The sequence below is a fragment of the Camelus ferus genome, chromosome 22 (genome assembly GCF_009834535.1).
Source record: "Camelus ferus isolate YT-003-E chromosome 22, BCGSAC_Cfer_1.0, whole genome shotgun sequence".
In the NCBI taxonomy this organism is placed as follows: domain Eukaryota; kingdom Metazoa; phylum Chordata; class Mammalia; order Artiodactyla; family Camelidae; genus Camelus; species Camelus ferus.
Window position 1 is genome coordinate 3,405,784 of NC_045717.1, and position 22,774 is coordinate 3,428,557.

The window sequence follows — 22,774 nt, forward strand, 5'->3', positions numbered from 1 at the left end:
GTAACAGTCCCCAGATCTCTGTGGCTTAAATCAACAAAGGTTTATTTCTCATTTTATCCATCATGAATCTACTGCTCCAACTTATCCTCACTCGAGGACCCAGGCTGACAAAGCGGCCACTCTCAGGAATGCTGTTGGCCAGTGAGAGAGAGGAAACAAGAGCTCTGGAGGTATACCCACCAGCCATCGATGGCTCAGCCCAGAAATGACACATGTTATTTCCACTCACAATTCACTGGCCCAAACTGGCCCCATGGCCCCACCCAAGAGGGCCAGAAAGTGCATTCCTAACACGTGCCTGGAAGGCAGCAGCTGAAATATGTGGAAAGCAGCATTAGTGCTAACTGCAGCCTCCAGGCCCAGAATGAGCTGCCCCCTGCCTAACTGCACCTCCTCCTAGGCCCTGGCCGTGTTGGCATTCCTTCTGTTTCTCTGGCATCCTGGCTCATCCCCACCTCCAGGCTTTCCTGTTTGTTTTTGTGTCCCCAGATCTGTTCACGTGGGTGGTTCCTTTTAGTCACTCAGGTCAGCTGTCCCCTTCCAAGTGGTACTCAGGGCCATGTCAGGAAAAGGAGCAGCAGTGCCCTTGTGGAGACAGGGGAGCAGGTGTCTCAGCTGAATTCCAGTTAATATTGCAGGTTGGAGGGCTGCCAGGAAGGGCTTGTCTCAGACCGAAAGGTAGATGGCCAGAGAGGAGGGCTCCTGACATCCCCAATCTCTTTTGCTCTTGAGGCCCAGACTCGAAGGCAAGGAGGAGCCAGACCCTGACTGGGGAGGGGGGACCCTCCTGCAAGTGTCCGTAGCCCCCTTGCGATATTCCAGTGTCAGGGCACGGGTTTTACCTCTGATTGCTCTGCTGGCCAGAAATGTCTCCTTTCAAGGGAGCAGGAATTCTGCCCCTCACTGGGTTCACCATCTGGTCCACACCAAGCATGTGTGCCCCCTCTCTTCTTCCGTTGTTTCCAAAGACTTTTTTTAAACTTCAGAACACAAAGTCTTGGGGGTGGGTAATAGCTCAGGGGTAGAATGCATGCTTAGCATGCACGAGGTCCAGGGTTTGAGCCCCAGTACCACCATTAAAAAATTATGCAAAAAAAAAAAAAAAAAAGATTGGAACAGAACGCAAAGTCTGGGTCTACCCTGGATTTTCTCCCTCCAGGTCAAACAGTTCTGCTATTGTCAGCACTCTCAACACACTAGTTCCCTGCTGCAGGTGCTCTCCAGCGGGACTGCTCCTTTGAAGGCGCCTCATTAAGGGAGGAAGTTGCCACATCTCCTGCCTACGTGGCCTTGTGAACTGCACAAGCAAGGATCCGGTCAGCTGTTGGTCAGTCACATCGTGTTGCTAATGCCCTCCCAACTGGGGGGCCTCAGAGCTCGTGGTGAGGCCACAGCTGACATGGAGATATGCCAGAAGCCCCTGTGATAATGATTAAAATGCAAACTCCAGGCCCTGACTTATCCTGATTCTGATTCACCTATGTCTGGGGAGGTGTCTAGGAACCTGTGCTTTCACTAAGCCCTCCCCACAAATCCCCTACAGCCATTTTTACTGATGCCAGTGGCTTGAAGACTTCACTTTGAGGAATGCTGGCCTAGGTCTTTGCCATGGGTGCTGCCAACAACTGGATGTTATTCATCTACCCTGGTCACTGGCTTTCTGAATTTAAACGCAGAGACTTCAATTCACCCTAATTTTATTCCGTTGTATTACACCTAACCCTCTTTCCCTACGTGGAGCCCTCTCAGGATGTGGAGGCTGTTAGGCAGGGGACTCGCTGTTTTCTTCAGCTTCCTGTCATTCCCAGATAAATACTTACATACTTTCAGTCAAGTCTTTACTAAACAGGTGGCTGGGATCAGTACCAAGGACAGATCCCACTGGCGTGTTCACTCTACATTACCTTGCAAGTTCCATGGGGAAATAAGACAGCTTCTCTTTCATTCACTTGGGAAGCCTCCAATCACATCACTCTACCCTTCAGCTCACACACCACTGCTGTACCCACAAAATAAATGGAAATTCCCTGTAGAGCCCCAGACACATGAGTCTCCTGCTTTGCCCTGATCTACCAGGCCAATAATCCAATCAAGCAGGAAATTAGTTTGGCAGGAAGGCCTTGTTCTTGGTGACCCAAAATTGGCTCTTGATGGCCCCTGCCCTGATCCCAGCATTCTTATATGTCCACTGCTCAGCCTCCAGCTCCTGTCTTCTGGAAGCAGCATCTTTCCATCTTTCCTTTTGAGGGATCACCTCTTCCCATCATCAGTGCATGAGATTCTTGTGGGGCTACCCCACCCCAGTTCCAGAGGATGGCACATGCTTTGGGACACACAGCATCCACTATTCCCTGAATCACGATTCTTTCAAGAATGCACATATGACCAAAGCCAAGCCGCTGAGGCTCACTTCTAGGACTTTTGTTGGAACTAAGGAGAGAAAGAATTTCTTTTTTTTGCTGGGCTTGGAGGAGGAAAAGGGTGCTCCTAGGGCTGCCATTATGGGAGGAGCACATTCTTGTGATCGAAGCTGGGCAGAGAAGAGCAGAGCCTGGAGAAGAGAGAGGGGGTATGTCCTGGTTCTTCATTTAAGCCCCTTGGATCCAGCTGTTCCTGAAGCTACCAGACACACCCCTGGTTTTTCAGTTATATGAGCCTTTTTTGTTGCTGTTTTAAGCCTATTTTGGGTTTCTGTCATTTTCACTTGAAAGAATGGTATAGAACCATCCTTTATAAAAATTTGTTATAGAGCCTTGCCTAAGATAAAGCAAGTGCTTATTAATGCCTAGTGTTTGCAAGGCTCAGTGCTACCCACTGGGGGAAGCTGCAGCCTGTGGGAGAAGACATAGATGTCCTCCTAGTTGTAAGTTGGGGTGGAAGGAGAGCTGCATTATAAGACAAGTGAAGAATGTGTAGGGTTTAAGAGGGGAGAGAACTAAAAACTCACCCCTTCACAGGACCCCCAGCAATATCTGGACCAGTCCCTCCACACGCAGAGCCCTAACAGTCACCTATGCCCCGAATCCAACACTCACACACACACACACACACACACACACACACACACACACACAGAATGCCAGCACCCACTCAGTGTCTGCTTCTAGCACAAATGCACTTCCCACTCCCAACTCACACAGATGCACACAATCAATAATATAATCAGTCAGTACTGAATCAATATTGGACCCAGTCAATGAAAACACGTAAGTTCTGTGTATGTGTGTACGTATACGTAAAAACACTTCCAGATACCCCCACTCCTTTCTTGCACAGACTGTTTTCATGCCCATTCTCCATGCAGCCCCAAGCTACTGAGAATTTTGTGCCCGGCCCTATCCTGTGGCCGCAACGCAGGAAGTGAGATCCCATCTTGAACTCTCCAGGACCAAGGACAGCTCCTAGCATTTGTTGAAACTCATGCCCAGCACAGGACTAAGCTCCTTACCTGGTCTCTTTCAATTCTCACAACCCCTTAAGAAGTAGACACCATTATTGCCCCCATTATGTAGATACAAAAACTGAGGCACAGAGAGGGGATGTAACTTGCCTAAAGCCACTCAGCTTGTAAGGGATGGGACAAGGATTTAAACCCAGATGCTGCTCCAGACATGTTTGCTGAGTGATTGAAAGAACATTCAGTCTAACAAATGGTTTTATTAGAGACATGTGGTCCTTTGATATATGTGCTACCCACCCTTCCACATGCACACACTCAGAAACACACACCCAGAGAAACACACACACCCAGAAACAACCATTCAAGCTCCATGAGCTCCATGGCATATCAGACTCGGAGGTTTCCCTGGCTACACAGCTCCGATTTCTAGTGTCCCCACTGGGCACTTTCAGGCAGGTTTGGAGGTGAGGTGTTCCCTGCTGAGGGGCCTGTGTGAAAAGGAGGGGGTGGGGAATTATCAGCAAGGGGCAGGAGGAGCTGAGCAGGAGGAGGAGGATGGGATTGGACCGAGTGGAAACCTGGCACCATGCCCTCTACAGATGACCTGATGAGCATTTTGCAGAGTTAATTTCATTAGCATCTCTGGGAGATGAACAATTAGCAAGATGCTCTGATGCCTTTAAAAGCTTAAGAGAGGGAGAAGGATGCCTTTCTGGCTCCCCCACCAGACCACAGTGTCCATCCCTTCCTGCTTTTTCTCTATGCCCCCTCCATCTCCATCTCCCATCCACTCTTATCCCATTTTCCCCTCCCCTGCCATCATGCCCTCATAGAATCACTTATACCCCCCACCCCACTCCACCCATCCTGCTCCTCAGCCACCACGATGGCCCCACCCTCCCTCTTCCAGGCTTCCATCTGCCCCTCGGCAGCCCCAGGCTGGACCACTGCCCACAGAGCATCAATTGGTCCCCTGCGTTCTGATCGCTCAGACACTCAGGGCTAGGGCTTGGCACTGGTCCAGTCCTGCAAAGAGGCAGAGCTTTCCTTTGGCACCCACAAAGGGCAGGGCCAGGTAGGGGATCTGTATTTTTCATTGATTTTGCTACCAGGTCTTTGGCAACTCCCAGACAGGATTCCAGCCCCTGACAAGCTGGAGCTCCCATTCCAGTCCCCAGGCTGGTCTGGTGGGCAGGGCGGAGGAAGCTTCTACTGCCTCTCCCGGTGCCCAACACACTGAGTCCCTGGACCTGTGGGGAGGCTGGGGCTTCCTGTGGGGAGGCTGGGGCTTCCTGAAGGGAGGCCCAGGTCAGTGTGGCTCTACTGAACAGATGCAAAATGGCCCTCAAGACACGGGTCAGTGTTTGTCTCAGTCTCCAGCTACATAGCCCTGGTGTTGGGGACATTCTCTTCACTGTGCCTTCCCCAAGTCCTGGTCAGTGGGAGGGGTTCTGGTCCAGCAACTAGACTTCCCCCAGCCTCTTTGGAGAGCCCTGGGGCAGCTCTGATATAGCAAGGCTGTAAGGGTCAGGGCCCCAGCCTTTGTGGGTTGAGATTCCAAGTTCTCTAGGACTAAGTGGGGGCTCCAGTCAGACTCTCTCCCCTCTGTCCAGGTGTTCCCTGATGGTTCTAAGCTCCCTTCCACCCCAGACCTCTCCCTCAGTCAGGGCATCAGAGTATCTGGGAGCTTGCTAAAATCCAGATTTCTCAGACTCCTTCCCAGACCTACTATGGGATCTCTGGGCAGGGCCCAGGGATCTGTATTTAAGAGGTTTCCAGCTGGGCCTTCTAGACTGGGAACCATGGTACACAATTTTGGGGGGGGTCACAGGCCCCCGGAGATAAAAACTCTTGCTTTATGTTATGAATTCTCAATAGGAGCTGTGTTGTCCCAAGGGGGTGGGAATTGGTTCTTTGAGGGTGGAAGTAGGTGAAAAAATCTGACTCTTTCTCTGCATAAAGCACAGATCTACATACAGTGCATAAACAGGTAGACAGCATATCGGTGGCTTGACAATTTCAAAGAGGGGCTGTTAGGGAAAAAAATGTCTGCTAGGCTCCTTGTGGGGGCAATAGTGAAAAACAGGCTGAAAATCACGCTCACTACTGAGAGGTCCTGAGAAGCATGAGAGCCTAACACAGATCTGACACACCACACCTGGGCAGGCACACACACACACACACACCAGCGCACACTACACACCACAACGCATCGAGAAGCTTCTCCTCACGCATGTGCAGATACACACGCTCCCATCTTCACCCTCCCACACAGACATCGGGGGCTCCAATAACACTGCCTTAGTAAGGAGGAGACTAGGTTACGATTTTAATAAGCTTCTAAATAAATAAATATATAAACCCCCCTTTACCAGGGCCTCTGTGCTTCTTATTAATGTGACATCTCTGGCCTTACGCTTCTTGAGAACACAGTCGTCGTGTGTAGGCGGGTTTCTGAGATGGTATGTGTTCTGTTCGTGGCTGTGAAGGAGCAGGTGTGTGAACCGTGTGTCGGGTGCAAGTGTGTGTGAGGTGTGTGCTGGTGCAGTGTGTCATGGATGACAGGTCAGGAAAGAGCATGTGTGTGTGTATGTGTGTGTGTGTGTGTGTGCATGTGTGTGCTTTAGTGCATGCACACTTAGGGGGTGACTCTGGGGCTCTTGGCCAGATGCTGACCAATTTCTGGAGAAGTTGGTCTCCAAATTGTCCCGGTTCATCATTTCTTACTTTGGTCAACATCTGGTCCATGCTCCTTAAACATGTGCTGCATGAATAAGTGGGTGAATAAATGAATGTAATTGACAAGGCATCTTGACCTTCGTTCTCTGAATTAAGCCTCATAAGTGGTCCCATGTCCTAGGTCTCACTGTGCTCATTTTACAGATGAGAAAACTGAGGCCCAGGGAATTTAAGGCAGCATCTGCATCATTACCATTCAGTAAGTGGTAGCTGAACACAAGTCATATGGTTCCCAGGCTTTACCCAGGGCCCATCGTTACCCTGCAGGCACTAGGCAACCCAAGTGAGGTGGCTCAGACTGAATTCTGTAATCACCTCGCGCAGGGTCACTTCCAGAAGGGCTGCGGAAGAGGTGGCCCTGTTAGAATCCAGCAACCACAGCAACATCCTCCTGAGAGGTTCCTGACAGCCCCTGCCCACTTTTTCCTCTGCTCCTCCCTGGTACCACCAGACCCCTGGCCCTCATAGCCTGCTGTCCTGGTCCCTTGAGGGCCAGCTGAGCAGATGGGCGATGTTCCCCCAGTGCTGCAATTCTGACTCAGTCCCTCGGGGGTGGGTACATACTGTGTGCCAAGGTTAATTAAACTGGTAATTAGAAGGAGAGATGCTTAATCTATCTGGTTAATAAAATAACCCCCTTGCATGAGCACGTGGATGCTGTCACTTGGCTGGGTGGAAGCGGAGAGGCTGCAGCCCTGGCATTACGGGATTAGCAGAGCAGAACGCTCCCTGCTCCCTTAGGCACTGGCTCCCTGCCCTCTCTGCTCCCCAGGCCCTGGAACCGATTCCTGGGTTTGCCCCAGCCTCAGGTGGGATTTTGGAGGGAGTCTCGAGGAGGACCAGGTATTTGGAGGCAACCTGTCCCGGGGATGCTCGAAGGTGAAAGGTGACCCTCACAGGGTCTGCCTGCAGCTGGCCCAGCTTGCCATGGGTTGGGGGGCTCCTATGCCAGCAGGGGCCCTCTCATGTCCTTCCGTGACTGTTCATGCCACTTCCTTCAAGGGCTAAGTCTGACCATCACCTTCTAAATTACATCCTTGGTGAATAGCTTTAAAAATTAATTTTTAATTTCACCTATAAAACATGAATACCTCATTTTTCTAAAAAATAAAATAAAAGACTACAAATACCACCCTTATGCCACTTAATATCAGGTTTTTCCAGGAAAGTGACAGCTGGTGAAATTCTGGTGTGTCGCCCTTGGGGTCTTCCTCCGCATGTATACAGGTATATATGTTGATATAACTTGATGTAATTTTGCTTGACTTTAGATTTTTTTACAGTATGATATCTTACTGTCTGCTTTGTTCTGCAGTGTGTGTGTGTGTTTCCCTCACTCAACAATGATGTGAAGATTTGACGTGTTCTTCAGTCAGATTTCACTGAGATGGAATTTTCCTGGTAGAGAGAGGAGCCTTCCTCGCCCTCGGGACCTTTTGCTAAGAATGGCCTGGGACCTGCGTCAGAACCTCCCCTGAATGTGGACTCTCAGCCCAGTGGATCCACGCCGCACCCCCAAGGCTTGTTGCCCGCTGCCCCATCTGCTCGAACGCTCCCCTGGACCCCGCTCCTCCTCAGCGGTTGGAGTGAGCCAAGGTCGCGACAGTGCCCTTTCCCTCCTCCAGCCTCTGTCGCTGAGACACCAGGGCAGCTCACACAAAGCTGTCTCACACAAAGTGGCCCCGCTGCAGCGGCCACTCCCTGCCAACCTCACAGACTCCCAGTTCAGGTGAGGAGTCCTTAAAGAGACAAGCTGCCTCCCACTTTCTATCTCTAAGAGCAGCCCTGGAGGGGCAGGGACTGAGTGACATGCTCCCTGGGGGCTTCTGTGAGGACAAAGCTGCTTAGCTCACCTGCATGGCTTGCCAGGGCAAAGGGGCCGCCAAGCTCTCTCCCAGCTCCTGGCAACAGTGACAGGCAGGCCTAGCTGATGGGCAGCGGGCAGCAGGCAGCAGGCAAGAAAGATGTGTGCCCATGCAAGGGAAAGGGTTTTATTAACCTCCTAGTGATCAGTTTAATGGGTTTTGAAGTCAGGTGAATTCAGCAACTAGAGTGGGCGGCACTGAGGCTGCAGTGCCTGAGCTGGTGTGAAGCAGGGAGTCCGGAGGGGTTTTAGCGACCACAGGTCCGGATCTGTTCCTAGGGTAAAGAGGGTAACTGGACACACTTCTTTTAAAGGGCCGGAAACAGATAAGAGAGTGAAGGCAGGGTGAGCAAGGCATGGGCTCAGCCTACCCATCCATCCACCATCTGTCCATCCACCCATCCATCCATCCACTCATCTACTCATCCAGCCCTCCACTCACCCATCTACCCGTCTACCCACCTGCACATCTATCTACCCATCCACCCATCCACTCACCCATCCACCCATCTATCCAGCCATCTTCTACTTACCCATATCCCCACTGACTCATCCACCCATTTACCTACCTACCCATCTATCCACCCACCCACTCACCCATCCTCCCATCCGCCCAGTTGTCATCCACTGACCATCTGTCCAACCATACACTCAATCATTTAATAAGTATTTATTGACCACCTACTATATGCCAGGCCCTGTGCTATGTGTAGGTCCTGTTTTCTTGGATCTGATTATTCCAGTGAGGGTGTCAGACAGGAGAAAGACTGGCAATAAAATAAGTAAACAAATAAACCAATGAGATATTTCAGACAGTGAAGACTATAGAATGGGTAAAGTGAAAGAGAGTGGAGGAGAGTAGGTGTGGGGGGCATCAGTACAAAGTTGTCCGAGAAAGTGATGTTTCAGCTGAGACCTGAGTGATGAGAAAGTGGCAGCCACTTAAAATTCTGGGGGAAAAGTGTTTCTGGCAGAGGGAACAGCAAGTGCAAAGCATCTGAGAAGGAAATGAGCTCAGTGTGTTTGTGCAACCACAGGAAAGGCAGTGTGTCTGGGGCACAAGGAGATGGCAGGATGGGATGCTGGAGATGGGGGCTGAGAAGTGGGCAGGGGCCCGATCCCAAGGGCTCTTGAAGCGGAAAAGGGGAAATAGACTATTTCAAGAGCAAAGGGGAGGGTTTAGACAGGAGTGACATGATGTGATCTGCATCTTAAACTCATTCTTCTTGTGTCTTATAGTGATGACTATAAAAAAAAGGGGGGGATGGAGTGGCAGCCAGTGATTTCTAAGCCCCTTTTGGTTCCAAAATCCTATAATTTCCTGCCCCTCTCTCTCCAATTCTTAAACAACTTAAAGGATAATCTTTTAACATTTGAAGCGTGTTTTCACCGTTTACAAATCACATTCACGAAATGATTCTGTTTTACTCTCATAACAGCTCTGTTCAATACTCTCCCAAGGGAGTGGTCTCCCCCCGCAGAGCAGCCCCAGGGTGGGGCCTCCTAACCCGGAGCCCTAAGGACCGCTGCTCTACAGTGCCAGCTGGAAGGGTGAGGATGCCACCGTTGGTCTTGCTGTGAATGTCTGTTATTTGCCAGCTGGGCTCCCAGACCCCTCTTCTGGTAGCAGTACTCCCTTTTTCCTTTGGAGAACCTCCATCACCACCACTCACAGTCTTCATGGTTTAAATGGAGTCAGTCCCACTCCCTGGCTCCAGGGGTGGCCAAAGATCCCAGTATCCTGGCTTCCCAGTATCCTGGTGGTTGGTTCAGGCTGGGCCTCCAGTTTGTACCAGTGAAAATCAATCCTGGGACTTACGCTGGGACTTAAGGCTACAGAGGAGGTGCTCTTTCAAAAGGGTGGGGTTGGTCGTCTGTCAGCATGGCGGCCCGGCATGAGTGGACGATGGCCATTCATTGACAAGATCCTGTGGAAGGAGGGACCCCCCACAGAGGAGAGCTAACAAAGAGACAAGGAGAGAGTGTCATTCTGTTAGAGCACCCTGATCCAGCTATGCCTGAAGCCAACCTCCCCCACCTTTCTAACTTTTCAGTTACAAGAACCTACGAATTTCCTTTTGAGTTTGAGCCAGTTTGAGATGGATTCCTTACCCTTGAAGCCAAACAGGTCCTCAATAATGCAGACTGGTAGAGCCCTTGAAGGTTTGTGAAAGCACTCTCACACAGGGCTAGGGTCATTCTTACAGCAACTGTGGGAGGTAGGCATTGTTATCTTCATTCCACACAGGAGGACAGCTAGGTCAGAAGTTGAGGTGTGTCCCAGGTGCAGGCTAGGACTCGGATTCAAGCCTTTAGTTACTCTCATCCTGGAGGGCGAGTGCAGCCTGCTTGGACAGGTCTCCTCCAGGAACCTCTTTTTTGGTCATAAATCAGACCCCTGCTCACCCTTCCTTTGCCCACCAAGGAGCAGGACCAACTTTCTTCGCTTCTCTTTCCTGGCCACTGCTCCTGTCAGCCTGGGGTCTTGTAAGCCTGCTGCCCGTGGCTCCCCTCAGCTGACATTTCAAGCAGGCGGAGCCCTTTTAGGAATGTGACTGTGAGTGACTTCAGGGAGACAGAGGTCCCTAAGCCCCTAAGCCCTTTCTCTAACCTGCGGGCAGGTCACATGCCGCAGAGGGGAAGTGTGACGTGGAGTCCCAGCCCTACCCTTGTTTATGAGCAGTGTGACTTTGGACACATGATTTAAACTCTCAAGCCTCAACTGCCTCATCTATAAGTGGGGCTAGTAATGCACCAGCTTCAGGTGAGGAACATTAAGCGAGGTAAACTGAGTAAAACCCGTGGTAAAATGAACATGCGCATCATACACCCTATTGGCTTCACGGGGTCTGCGGTCTCGGCCCCTCGAGGTCGTGCCTGCGCTCAGTCGCAGTCCCCTCTGCCCTGGGGGCTTTCTTGGCTGTGTGCTCCCCGCTCTGAGGACACCCAGTCTCTTCCTCTGGGATTCACTCCTTCTCTGAGGGATTAGTTACTAAATGTCTATTGTGTTTCAGGCTCTGCTCCAGACAGTGAGAAATAGCCATGAGCAAGACAAGAGCTGGCATTCTACTGGGCAGGGTCAGACTAAAACCACGCAAGAGAAATAATTCCACATATGTGCTATGCAGGAAACAAAGGAGCAGAACCCAGGGAGATGAGACAGTGCTCGGAAGAAGGAAGGGGGCAGTAACTGGCGTGGGGAAAGTCTTGTCCACTGAGACCTAAATGATGAGAAGAAGGCAATGAAGGCTCTGGGAGGTCTCTGGGGAGCAGTAAGTTGGGGGATCCCTGGTGGTTTGAGCATCCCAGGCAGAGAGCACAGCAAGTGCAAAGGCCCTGAGGTGGGACCGGGATGGAAGAACAATAGGCTGGTGTGGATGGAGAGCTGAGTGAGGAAGAAGTAGGACATGAAGCTGGAGAGGTGGGTAGGGCAGACCCAAGGGCCCTTGTGACCCACGGGTAGAATGAGCTTTATTCCATGTACGATGGGAAACCATGGAATGGGGAGAGGGAGTTAGGCAGGGGAGGGACCGATTCTGCAGTCATCCTAGGAAGAGCAGTCTGGCAGCTGTGGGAGGATGCCTGGCAGGGGCAAAGAGGAAGCAGGGCTGCCAGCCTGAGCCCTGCCTCCTCCATGCCCTTCCGGACCTAGTGCCCCCAGCTCAGCCCACCCCTGTATGATGTTGGGAGCCCCCAGAGCTCTATGCTCATCTGCAGGTCCCCTTGACCAGCTCTGGGCACCCGGGGAAAGACACACTTTGATAAACCTGAGCAGACATGGTTTCTCCACCAACCTTCTCAGCTTCTCTTTGATGATGACTCATCCCCAGGGATTAGCTCCCTACCCCTGCCACAGCCCGCCCCCACACTGGAAACGCCCTGAAGTTTCCTATTCCTATCGCGGACAAAGGCACACCTCCTCAGACCCCAAGTAATTTGCTCCAATGGAAGGTTCCGTCCCTCTCATGCCAGAGACGATTTCCCTCTCATCAGCATCTCAGGATTTAGAGGGTCCAACCCTCCCCACCCCTCTTCCATGGCTGTGGGAGGCAGACTTGTGAGCACCAGGGTGTGCCTGGGTGGACGCTGCACCCGCGTGCCCTCGGGCCATGTGTGTGGTTGCTGATGAGTGAGGGCAGAAGGCAGGAAAGGGTCCTGATGGAGCAGAGAGAAGCCCCAGGCACTGGGAACCCAGCCACCGCCGCCTGTCTGTTCCCATCAGGAGAGCGATCGGCCTCGCTGGCTATTTCATCTGTGTTTATTTGTCTGTCTGCCTGTGTCTTGCTCTGTCTTCTGATGTGTCTGTCTCTCAGCCTTCAGATGCCCCCTCAGCTGGAGCCAGCGTTTCTGCAGACAGACACAGCCCGCATCTCTCTCCCGGGGGCCAGACATGCACGCGTTCTGGCCACTGGGGCCTCGCGGCCGCTCTGGGAGCTGGTCCACGCCCTGTGAGAGAGAGCAAAAACAGCTCCTCGGGCTGCACAGCCCTTTACAGTTTGTATTTCTCTGTCCCACGCATGTGTTTAATTATATCCTTGCCTTGCTCCCAAAGGCGTTCAAGGCACTAGTCCTCTGTTCTTCGCAGTGACACGGCAGGGTGGGCAGGCACCGACCCAGCCCCTTGGCAGGCAAGGAAACCAAGGTTCCGAGGGCCTTTGTCAAGGTCAGGGAGCCAGCAAGCGGTCAGGCCCCGGCTGGGCCTTGGGTCTCGGGCGTGGGTTGGGTTTTGCTCCTGCAGGAAGTTTCCAGAGTCCTCCTTCTCCTGGATCTTAGGAGCTTGCTCTGCCTGGGGGTGTCTCTGGCCACCTGCTCTGTCACGTGTTCAGTGGGTAGCGCTGGGCACCTCCGGTCTCGTTCAGGGCCCCGGTGCCAAGCCTCAGTCCTTCTGTCTGGAGCTCTGGGGAAGTCTCTGGGGAGCAGTAGGCTGGGGAATCCCATGGGAAGTGGGGGAGTGGGAGGGGATTGAGAGTCTGGGCTGGGGGCAGGGGCAGCAGGGTGGCGAGGGTTGCTGTGAACGCCCCTTCCTGTGCCAGGCTCTGAAGCCTGGGCGTGAGGGGCTGAGGCCTGGGGAGGGCTGGAGGGGTCTGGCGGGACCATGGTAGAGGAGAGAAGGGGCTGCCGAGATGACAGCAGGTGACAGGATGACTCGGAACCCAAGCTGCCGCCGCTGCAACAAAGGAGGGGGGTGAGGGGGACGGCGAGGCTTGGCAACCGCTCTCCCAGCTGCTCTGGGTTTGAAGCTGAGCCACTTTGCTGGCTCCAGCACAGCGCGAACAGGTGGTAGCAAGATTGGCACAGCCAGGAAAATCCATCTTGTGGAGGCCAGCGAGCAGCAGAGCGGGAGAGGAGCAGCCAGACGGAGGGGGAGGATGGAGAGATGGCGGCTGGCGAGGGGCTGCTGGGAGGGGACCCTCCATCCCCTCCACAGGCCCATCCACCCCCGGGGGCAGGTCCTCTCCACCCCTCCCCCCACGGGTGTCTGCACACACCCACGCAGCCATCTCTGCACACCCAGGCCAAGGCACTCAAGAGCCCTCAAGGCCCCTCAGAGTCCACGGGCAACCAGGTCTCCTACCTCAAAGGCTCTCACAGGGCACTTGCCTTCTTCTTTTGCCCTGAGGCCCACAACTTCCAGCCACTCACCTCGCTGGCTTCTGCCAGATGGGCTGCCTGGCGCTGGGTCTACCTGAGCACCTGTTGAGGAGAGAGGCACCTGGGCCTCCCAGGTGGGCTCCCAATTCCAGGATCAGCAAGTGGAAGTTTCTCGCCTGGTTTCTTGCCCTGTCGGGAAGGGAAGCCCCCAACACATGCTGAGGTGTCCGGCGATTTGGCTGAGAACAGGTCCACCTGCAGTGCCCTGACTCCTGCCCACGTGGCTCCACCCGCAGCTCGTGAATTTGGCCTGAGCAAGGCAATGTTTGCCTCTCAGCAGTTGCAAGGCTGTGCATGGTGCTACCTAAACACTTGGTTGATGCCCAAATAAACCAGGTGGCCCTGCATTCAGTCAGTTCCCATTTAAGAGATGACTGAGCAGGGTTTACTCGGGGCCAAGCACTGTTCCAGGAGTGGAGGCCACAGCAGGAAAGAGGGCAGGCAAGGTCCAGGGCTCATGGCACCTACATGGTAGAAGGACAAGTCAAACCAACAAACAAGGGAATTTTAGGTAGTGGTAGATGTATGTAGACAGAGTGATGTCAATAGGAACTTCAGAGGTGGCCTTCTAGATGGATTGGCTAAGGAGGGCTTCTCTGAGGAGGTGGCATTTGGGCTGAGACCTGAATGAGAAAGCTGATCATAGAAAGGGCTGGGGAAGTGTTCCTGGCAGAGGGAGCTGCATGTGCAAAGGTCCTGAGGCAGAATGACCTTGACCTGTTTGAGGAATAGAAGGAAGACCAATGATGTTGGGAACAGTTAGGGCCTGGATCATGCTGGACCTGAAGGCCACGGAGGAGACCTGAGCTTTTATCCTAAGTGAGATGAAGAGACTTTGAGGGAGATATCCGTCTGATGGCTGTGGGGAGGACAGATTGGGCTAGGTTGGGGTGAGAAGAGAGGCATTGGGAGAACAGGCAGAGGTGGCCGCTGTTGGTTTGGCTGGACTGGGGTGGAGGTGGGGAGAAGGTGAGAAACAGCTGGATTGGGGTGTGTTTTTGAGGCTGAGCCTACAGGACCACTCTGGAGTTGGACGCAGAAGAATTAAAGATAGGTTTGGAGTTGAGCTGGAAGGAGGGGGCATTTCCTGGGCTGAGGAGAACTGGGGACTCCCATGTGGTTAGGGAGGAGACATGGAGGACATTCTCTTCCAAAAGTACAACCCAAAGGGGATACCCACACTCTGCAAGGCCCAGAACAGCATGTGCCCCTGCCCCTGGTCCCCACCTAAGAGGCAGGTATCTATTCTTACCCCATGGACACATTCTCCCAGACCCCAGCTCTCCTGTGAATTCTGAGCAAGTTGCGTCCCTTCTTGAAGATGGACGGCACTTTACAAACTCCATATGCTCAGTTTTCTTTTATTATTTTAATTTCTAAATACTTGGGAAGGTTTCCAGCATTGGCTTCTGCCGCAATTCTCGTGCCAACAAACACACTTTGCTCTCCCCCCCTCCCCCTATCCCTTCCTTCTTCCAACCGGGAGGGAAATTCAGCCGGCACGTGGGTGCCTCGTGGGTCTGGTCAAAGATGAAACTGACCCCAGAGGCTGTCGGGAGCAGCAGGCAGGGCCTGGCCTGGTGGGCGGGAGCCCAGGGTCTTGGTCAAGTTGGGGGTTTCTAGAGATGCTTTCAAAGGGACCCTGGCATCAGATGAAAACCTCAGGCTTCCTCACATCACCCAGTCCACTCAGTCACCGGCCATCCTCCCTAGCCTCTCCCCTTCCCGAGTCCACAGGGCCTGACATCCCCCCTCCTCTGGTGCTAAATTCCCCGACACCCACTTCCTCTAACAGCTGGGCTTTCTGTGTTGCAGACAAATCCCAGGAACTTTGCTCTTCCCTCTGCCTGGAAGGCTGCCCCCACTAAACCCCTACAAAGCTCACTCCTTCTCACTGCAATGTCACGTCTTCTGCAAAGCCTTCCCCGGACACCTAACCTGAGCTGGCTCCCCTCATCATCGTCATGGTCCTCAAGATTCGATGAAATCTCATGCACTGATTTGATGACATGTTCCCATGGGAGCAAGACCTTATCTGTCTGTTTGGTTTTCAGCTGTACCTCCAGTGTCTGCAGCGGTGCCTGGCATGGAGCAATAAAACTTGTTGAATGAATGAGTGGGTTTCCTGCCATCTCCTCCTCCTGGCTGCTCCCATTTGTGGAAGGGAGTTGGGTGTTCTGGGCAACTCAGAGTTAGGTAGATGGAGGACCAGGACAACGTTTGTCGACTGACCAGACGTGCCAAGAGCAGTATAAGTGACCTCATTCAATGTGTTCCTCTCATTCTGTATGCAAGAAAACGAAAGCTCAAAAGAATAAAAGAACCCGCCCAGAAGCAGATAGCTCACCGCGGGGGAGCCATGATTGGGATTCTCGGCTTTGCTGCCCACCACGCTGCAGACGGACCACAGACAGATGACCAATTTCCAACGACGTGGAATAGTAAAGTTCACTTAACACCCCTATGATTATTGACTAAAGTCAATGGCACTTCGATGACTAGAAGGGGATGATTTCAGAGCCCTGCGGGGCCCCGTCCTGCTGCGTCCTGATCTCACGCGTGGTGCCACACCTGTGCACGGCGTGGGGCCATGTAAAGCTTCAGGAACCCTAGGGGCTGCTGGCCAGCTACCCCTGTCATCTCTGCAGACCATCCTTTGCTTTTTTATACCAAAGAAAGAAGGACAGTGTATTGATGTGGGCTTTCCTGAGGCATGTCACCATGACCAGCTACCAGCGGGGAGTCTCCACACCCAGCTTCACCCAGGAGGGGACAGCAACACGATTGGGTCCTTCTGTTTCTCCTGCCTGCAGTGCCCCTTCCCAAGGCATCTGTGAAGCCTCAGCCTCACCTCTTCCAAGACTGCACTGACTGCCAGGTTTTCAGTGACGCTTAACCTGACGGGTGTATAGGCACCAGCGCTCCCTTCCCTGCTTTGAATTCATGCAAACCGCCCACCACCATCTAACACACCACACATTCTATCCACTTTGCTCCATTAGACTGTAAGCTCCATGAGGGCAGGAGTTTTGCCGGCTTGGTTCCCTGCGGTGTTCCCAGAACCTGGCACCCGGTAGGTAGGTAGTCTGTGTTTGTGCAATGAGTTTTTCCCCAACTTGGGTTGCTCACACCCCACCTTCACAATTTTTGGTCATATCTGTGTCCTCCTTGTGCTATCTCATATTTTCCTTTTAAACAGCTCTCTGTAAAAAAAAAAAAAAAAAAAAAAAAAAAAAAAACTTAAAGAAGTGAAATGTAAGGAAACTTTTTTATCACTCCCATAAATGGAAAGCCAATATCACTTGCCATAAATAGAAGACAACTGTTAAAATAAATGCCACGAAAACAAAACAGCGTGAGGAAATTGGAGCAAGAGCCTGTTGCCTGCAGAAGGCAATAGGAGGATGCCTGCTCGCTCCCTCTCTGCTGAAAGGAGGGGTCGCGGGTGCTGGGAGCTGTTAGAGACAGGACGGAGACTGTGTCCTTGACAGAGGCTCTAGAGAGACCTGCATAGGGAGCAGCTTTCTCGCCATCTGAGCCAGACAGTGTGACTTGACTCCATTCTCGGCTCCTCCTAAAATCCAGCCCCTGCCGCAGTCCTCGTCCCATGCTTCGGGGAACACAGAATCTGGACAGCTCAGTAGGGCTCGGTATGGAGGGACTGCTCCCCAAACGCACCTGGCATTTGGGACCACGTTAGCCCTTAAGTCCGTTGCTCCATCTTAGCACTTCTCCTGGTCCTACTGGTGTCAGGCAAGCTTTGTCTGAGCCTGTCTTCCTCACCGACAGGGAGCTCCCCACTGTAGGGACCGTCCTGTTTGTGTGTGCATCTTCCATCACTTGGCAGAATGTCCCGCCTATGACTGGCTTTCAGGAAACATTTGTGGACTTGAATGGAGTCAGTGATTAATCAAACTCCAAAGAGCCAATATTTCCTCTTGTCGAGACAAAAAAAATCAAAAGAATCATCTACTCTCTCAGTTCTGGCTTTTTTCTGAAGTTCCCTCAGGACCAGGTGGGTGAATGGAGATTCCAATCTCCTGTATCTTTTGGAAGAATTTTGTTTTCCTGACTCCTGAGCTCTCCTTCCTGATCTTCTCTGTCTGGTCCTGCTGGCAGGGAGTTTCAGTTAGGATGCTTTGTGTTACAAGTGACAGGAAAACTTGGGTCTAATGGCCACATTGTAGAGGAGTTTATTGAGTTTTAAAGTCTGGAGGTAGTGTTAGCATCAGGTGAGGCTTGATCCAGCAGATCCAAAGATGTCACCAGAAGCCTTGCTTCTCTCCATCTTTCTTATTTGACTTCCCTGTTGTAAGCTTCACCCTCAGTCTCCGCATGGAGCTTCTCCCCACACCCCACCTTGGGCAGCTCCTGCATATCCATTCCTGGTAGCAGAAATGGCTGCCGCCATCCTAATCTTATACCATATCCTTCAGGGGGACAATGAAGATCTTTTCCAGGCTTCCATTTAAGACAAGGAAGGTCTTGCTTTCCCAGAAGCTCTAGGAATATTCTCATGTCCCATTGACTCTGATTGGGTGCCTGAATCACCTCTGGACCAATAGACACAGCCAGGAGGAGGGGATATGCTGAGTGGCCAATCAGATTCTGCTCCTGAAGGTGGGCAGGGAATCAGCTCACCAGTCACAGACTGAGATATGGATGGGGTGTTCCCAAGGGGGGTTGAGAGGACTGTTTCCAGAAGGAAGAAGCAATGGGTACTGGGGGCAAATCACAGAGGTCCTGAAGGGTGGGGGAAGTGAGCCGAGTGAGCCAGCCACCGTGGGGCTTGTTGAACTTGTTTATAATAGCTTCTCTTTCTCCCCAGGATGTGGGACCATAGGCTGGGGCCAACCCCTGAATCCAGGTGCTGGGCCCACAAAAGACACAAGTAAAGCACGTGGACCCTACCCCTATTCCCCCCACAAAGACAAAGAAGGTTAGGACTGGAGCAACCATCAGCTCAGAGGTCTTAATCTAGGATCGGGAGACAGATTTCGGGAGGTACAGAAACCTCTGAAACCACTTGCCAAATCTGTGGGGTCTCATGTGTGCACTTTTCTGGGCAGAGGATCCACAACTTAATGAAGTCTCAAAGTGGTCTGCAGCCTAAAAGAGGTTCACCGCTGAGGGACAGCGGTATTCAAGTCTGAACAAGAGCTGGAGGCAGAATCCAGAAGAGAACCTGGGTCTCTCCCAGCATCCTGCCCCTACGTATCACTGCCACGTTCTCGTGTGCACGGCAGTCCACACGCCGCATCTCATTTAATTTAGTCCTCTGCACGTGCCCTAGGAAGTAGCTGCTGTCCCTATTTTGCGGGTGAGAGAACCCATGATTTGCTCAAGGTTACAATTGGTGTAGTGGGTTGAAGCCCCGGTCCGACTCCACAGAGCCTTTTTTCACAGGACACCAAGCTGCCTCCCTTTATTTTACCTCCGTTAGTCTTTAGAGCCACCCAGTGAGATCAGGTGATGGGAACCCAAACTCAGGGGGTGAAGTCATTTGGGTCAGGGAACACAGCAGTGGCAGGGTCGGGACTTGAACCCAGGTCTGTCTGAGGCCATAGCTGGTGCATTTCCCCCCACCTGGCTCACTGTCATCTCACTGTTTAGCTGAGGCACCAGGGACAGCTGCCCGGCTGGCCTGACCATCATTTAATTTCGAGTTTTTCCTTGCAAGCTTGTCAGGGAGATACCAGGGGCCATGGCCTGGCTGGGGACAGGCCTGGCCTGGCCTTAGTGTTCCTCCTACACCCCCCCCCCCCAGCCTGTTGGTCTCATCGAGCACAGAGGTCACTGGCTCCACTGCCCGCTGCAGGGCCCGGCCACCCATGGGCTCCTGCACAGGGGTGGGGGGTGTGGGGGCTTTCTGCTCCAATGCACAAAGCTACCACCGCCACACACTGCTCCGAACGGCTCCAAAAGCTATAAAGCAGCTGAGAAAAAATGATGCCGGGTGAGGAAACGAGCCACGGAGGAAATTAACTCGCACCCAGGGAACGGCGTGGCTTTCTGCTGACAGAGAGGGCCGGCTGCCTCATAAAACTAAACACTTAAACTCTCCTCTTTACAATAATTACAGCGCCTTGAATGCCTCTTTCCCCTGCCCTGGCTGGCCCAGGCCGGCTCTGCGCGGGGTACCAAGGGGAGAAGTGTTGAAGTGAGGGTGGCTGCCGGAGCAGGGGCCCCCACAGCAGGAGGACCGGCCAGAGAGCTGGAGAATATGAGAGCTGACCGGGGGCTTGGGGACCGACTATTTCAACCCTGTCATTTGAGAGATGAGGAAACTAGAGGCCCAGAGAGGGTTTGTGACTAAGTGAAGGTCACCCAGCTGGTTATAGGTGGAACGGACTAAAAGCGGGTCCTCTCCCTGATGGGCAGTGAGAGCAGTTTCCACTGAATCACTGCCCTAATTCCACAAACACTTCCACAGAAGCCGGGCCATGAGCCAGACTCTGTGCCAGAGCCCAGGGGAAACACCACGGGGCTGTCTTGGCGCCCAGTTAGAACGTGAGCTCCTGAACACCAGGGGCACATCGGTTCCCTTTACATCGTGTTCTGGCCCCCAGAGCAAGGCCAGACTCACAGAAAGCCACTTGGGGATACTTTCAGAGCAGCAGCCCTGAATCCCTGCAAAAAGACCAGTCTCCTCATCCCCTGGCCATTGAGGCAACCCCAGGAAGATGCGGTAACGAACTAGAGGCTTGGCAGAAGCAAGAAGCCCCAGGAGCCACGGTGCGCCTACCAACAGGCGCGGGTGTCAGACTCCAGGCTGAGAGCACAGGGCTTCCCCTTCCCAGCTGCACCCAACTGCTCTCTGGGCCTTTGACCCCAGCTTCTGTCTCCTCCACTCTGCCTTCAGGGTTGCCCATCAGCTCTGCTGGGGAGGACTCCTGCCATCTGTGACCCTCCACCTGCTCCCCAGCCCCCTCCATTCATTGTCCATTCCTCACTTGCACTCCTCCCCCGGCAACAGCCTTCCTCTCCTGCTTGGCACGAGGCTGCCTTCTGTACTTCAAGCGCTCCCCCACCACCCTCCTCTCCGAGTGAGGGACAGCTGTTGTTTTTTCCTGCAGGCATCATCCCCCTCTGTGGGACCACCCCTCCCCCTCGTTCAGTCCTGGAAGTTTGAAAGAATCTAATCACTTGGGAGGGGTGGGAGTGGTGCATGCCCCAGGCTTGGCCAGTCAGCGTATCTCATCACCCTGGTGATGGAGGGTAGTTTGGAGATGGACAGGGAACCCGAATTCTAATCCAGATGAATCCTGGGATTGTGGCAACCTGGTCCCTTCTTTTTGCTGGGACTACTGAGCTGACAGTGTAAGCCTGATGCTGCAAAGGACTTGAGAATAAAGCCAATACAGGTTAAAAAAAAAAAATATATATATATATATGAATTACTAGGCTGTACACCAAAAATTAACACAACATTGTAAATCGACTATACTTCAGTTTTTTAAAAAAGCCAATACAGAGGAGAGAGACCTGAAATGGGGACTTAGAGCTTCCAGATGACTTGTTGAGCACCTGGATCCAGCCATGCCTGAAGTTATCTGAGCCAGGAAATAATATTATTTATAATAATACTAATAATTATTCTATTCTATATAATTATATAGTTATGTGATTAATTATATTATTATATAGTAATTATAATTGTTATTATGATGATTTTTACTTTGTGAATAATAATTTTACTATTACTGTTTTGTTTCAGTCAGTCTGAATTTAGTCTCTGTCACTTACAACCAAAAGATTCTAAGTAATGTGGCAAGATCTCTGTTTAGGGACCCAGCTAAGTGTGTAATGGCCTCACCCCAGTTTCTTCCCATGGAGTAGCCTCAGGACCTGCCTGAGTCTGACCCCTCAGCTCCGTTATTTCACTCCCTCTACAAGGAACGACTCTGCTGCTTATCACTCTGGGAACAATGTTAAGCAGAATGGGCCAGCTGTTCCTGCCTAGGCCTCTGAAGGTCCATATCATGACTTTTCCCCAGACCCTGGCTCCCAAGAAGGTGAGCAAGAATCCAGCCAATGTAACAAGATCTAGAGTTTTATATTCACTGCGGTGAATGATCATACATGCAGATTTGTTAGCATATACACTTTTGTATTAGAAGGCACACTGGGCTTTGAAAATGAAGAAGAAAATAAGAAATGAATCTACAGTGGTCCCTGCTCTACCGGCGAGCCCAGCATCCACTCTCCACCTCACTCTCTGTGCCCAGATACTTTCTCTCTGGACCTCTCAGGGAATGGGCACTGGGAACAGGCACCTGGCCAAGGCTCGCCCACCCAGAGCCTGCCGTCCCTGACGCATGGCCCTGGACAAGCCAAGGGGGTTCCACTCCATGAAAAATGAAGTCCTCTCTTTCCTCTGGGGTACTGGGCCTGTAGAATATAAATCTGGAACTGCTGGGGACCACCGTGTAGAAAGAAGCTGCCAAAGGATGAAGCCAGTGCAGAGGGACCAGCCCTGGGTAGGGGAGAGGGAGCAGAGTCTTGATGACAGGGTTTTACACTTAGATCCAGCCACGCCTGATGCTGCTTGGATTTCTCGGTTTGCTTATTTTCTTGAGCCAATTTGAGTTAGGTTCCTGATTCTCGCAAGCAAAAAAGTACTGACTAATATAGAAAAGTATTCCAAATAAGTCATTTTAAGGAAATAATGATGACATTTTACATGATGCCAAAGTTATATATGACTCTTTCACGGTAAGACACGAAGGAGTAACACGCTATGAGAGCAGACCGGCCCTCTGTGCAGGCCAGGCTCTCAGCAGCCAGGTGAACAGAATGGTGCGTTACTCTTGCCCCTTTGGTGTTATGTCGTGACTCCCGAGGGACAGGATGGCTTCCACCAGCCTCACCTATCGGGAGGCCCTGTGTCACTCTGTTGACCACCTCAGGGTTTTCCTCCTTTTCCTGTTAGAGGGAAATACAGGAGGTACCATTAGTTAGCAGGAGCCTGAAGGCTGGCCACCCAACCCACCTCCAGGCTCAGAGGGGAAGACGGTGGGAAGCTCCGGGCTGAGTCAGGTCCCCCAGGAGTCCTGCTCCCGGTACAGCTGTGCAAGTGGTGGTCTGCACACCTGCAGGGAGCGCCAGCCCGTAGACCA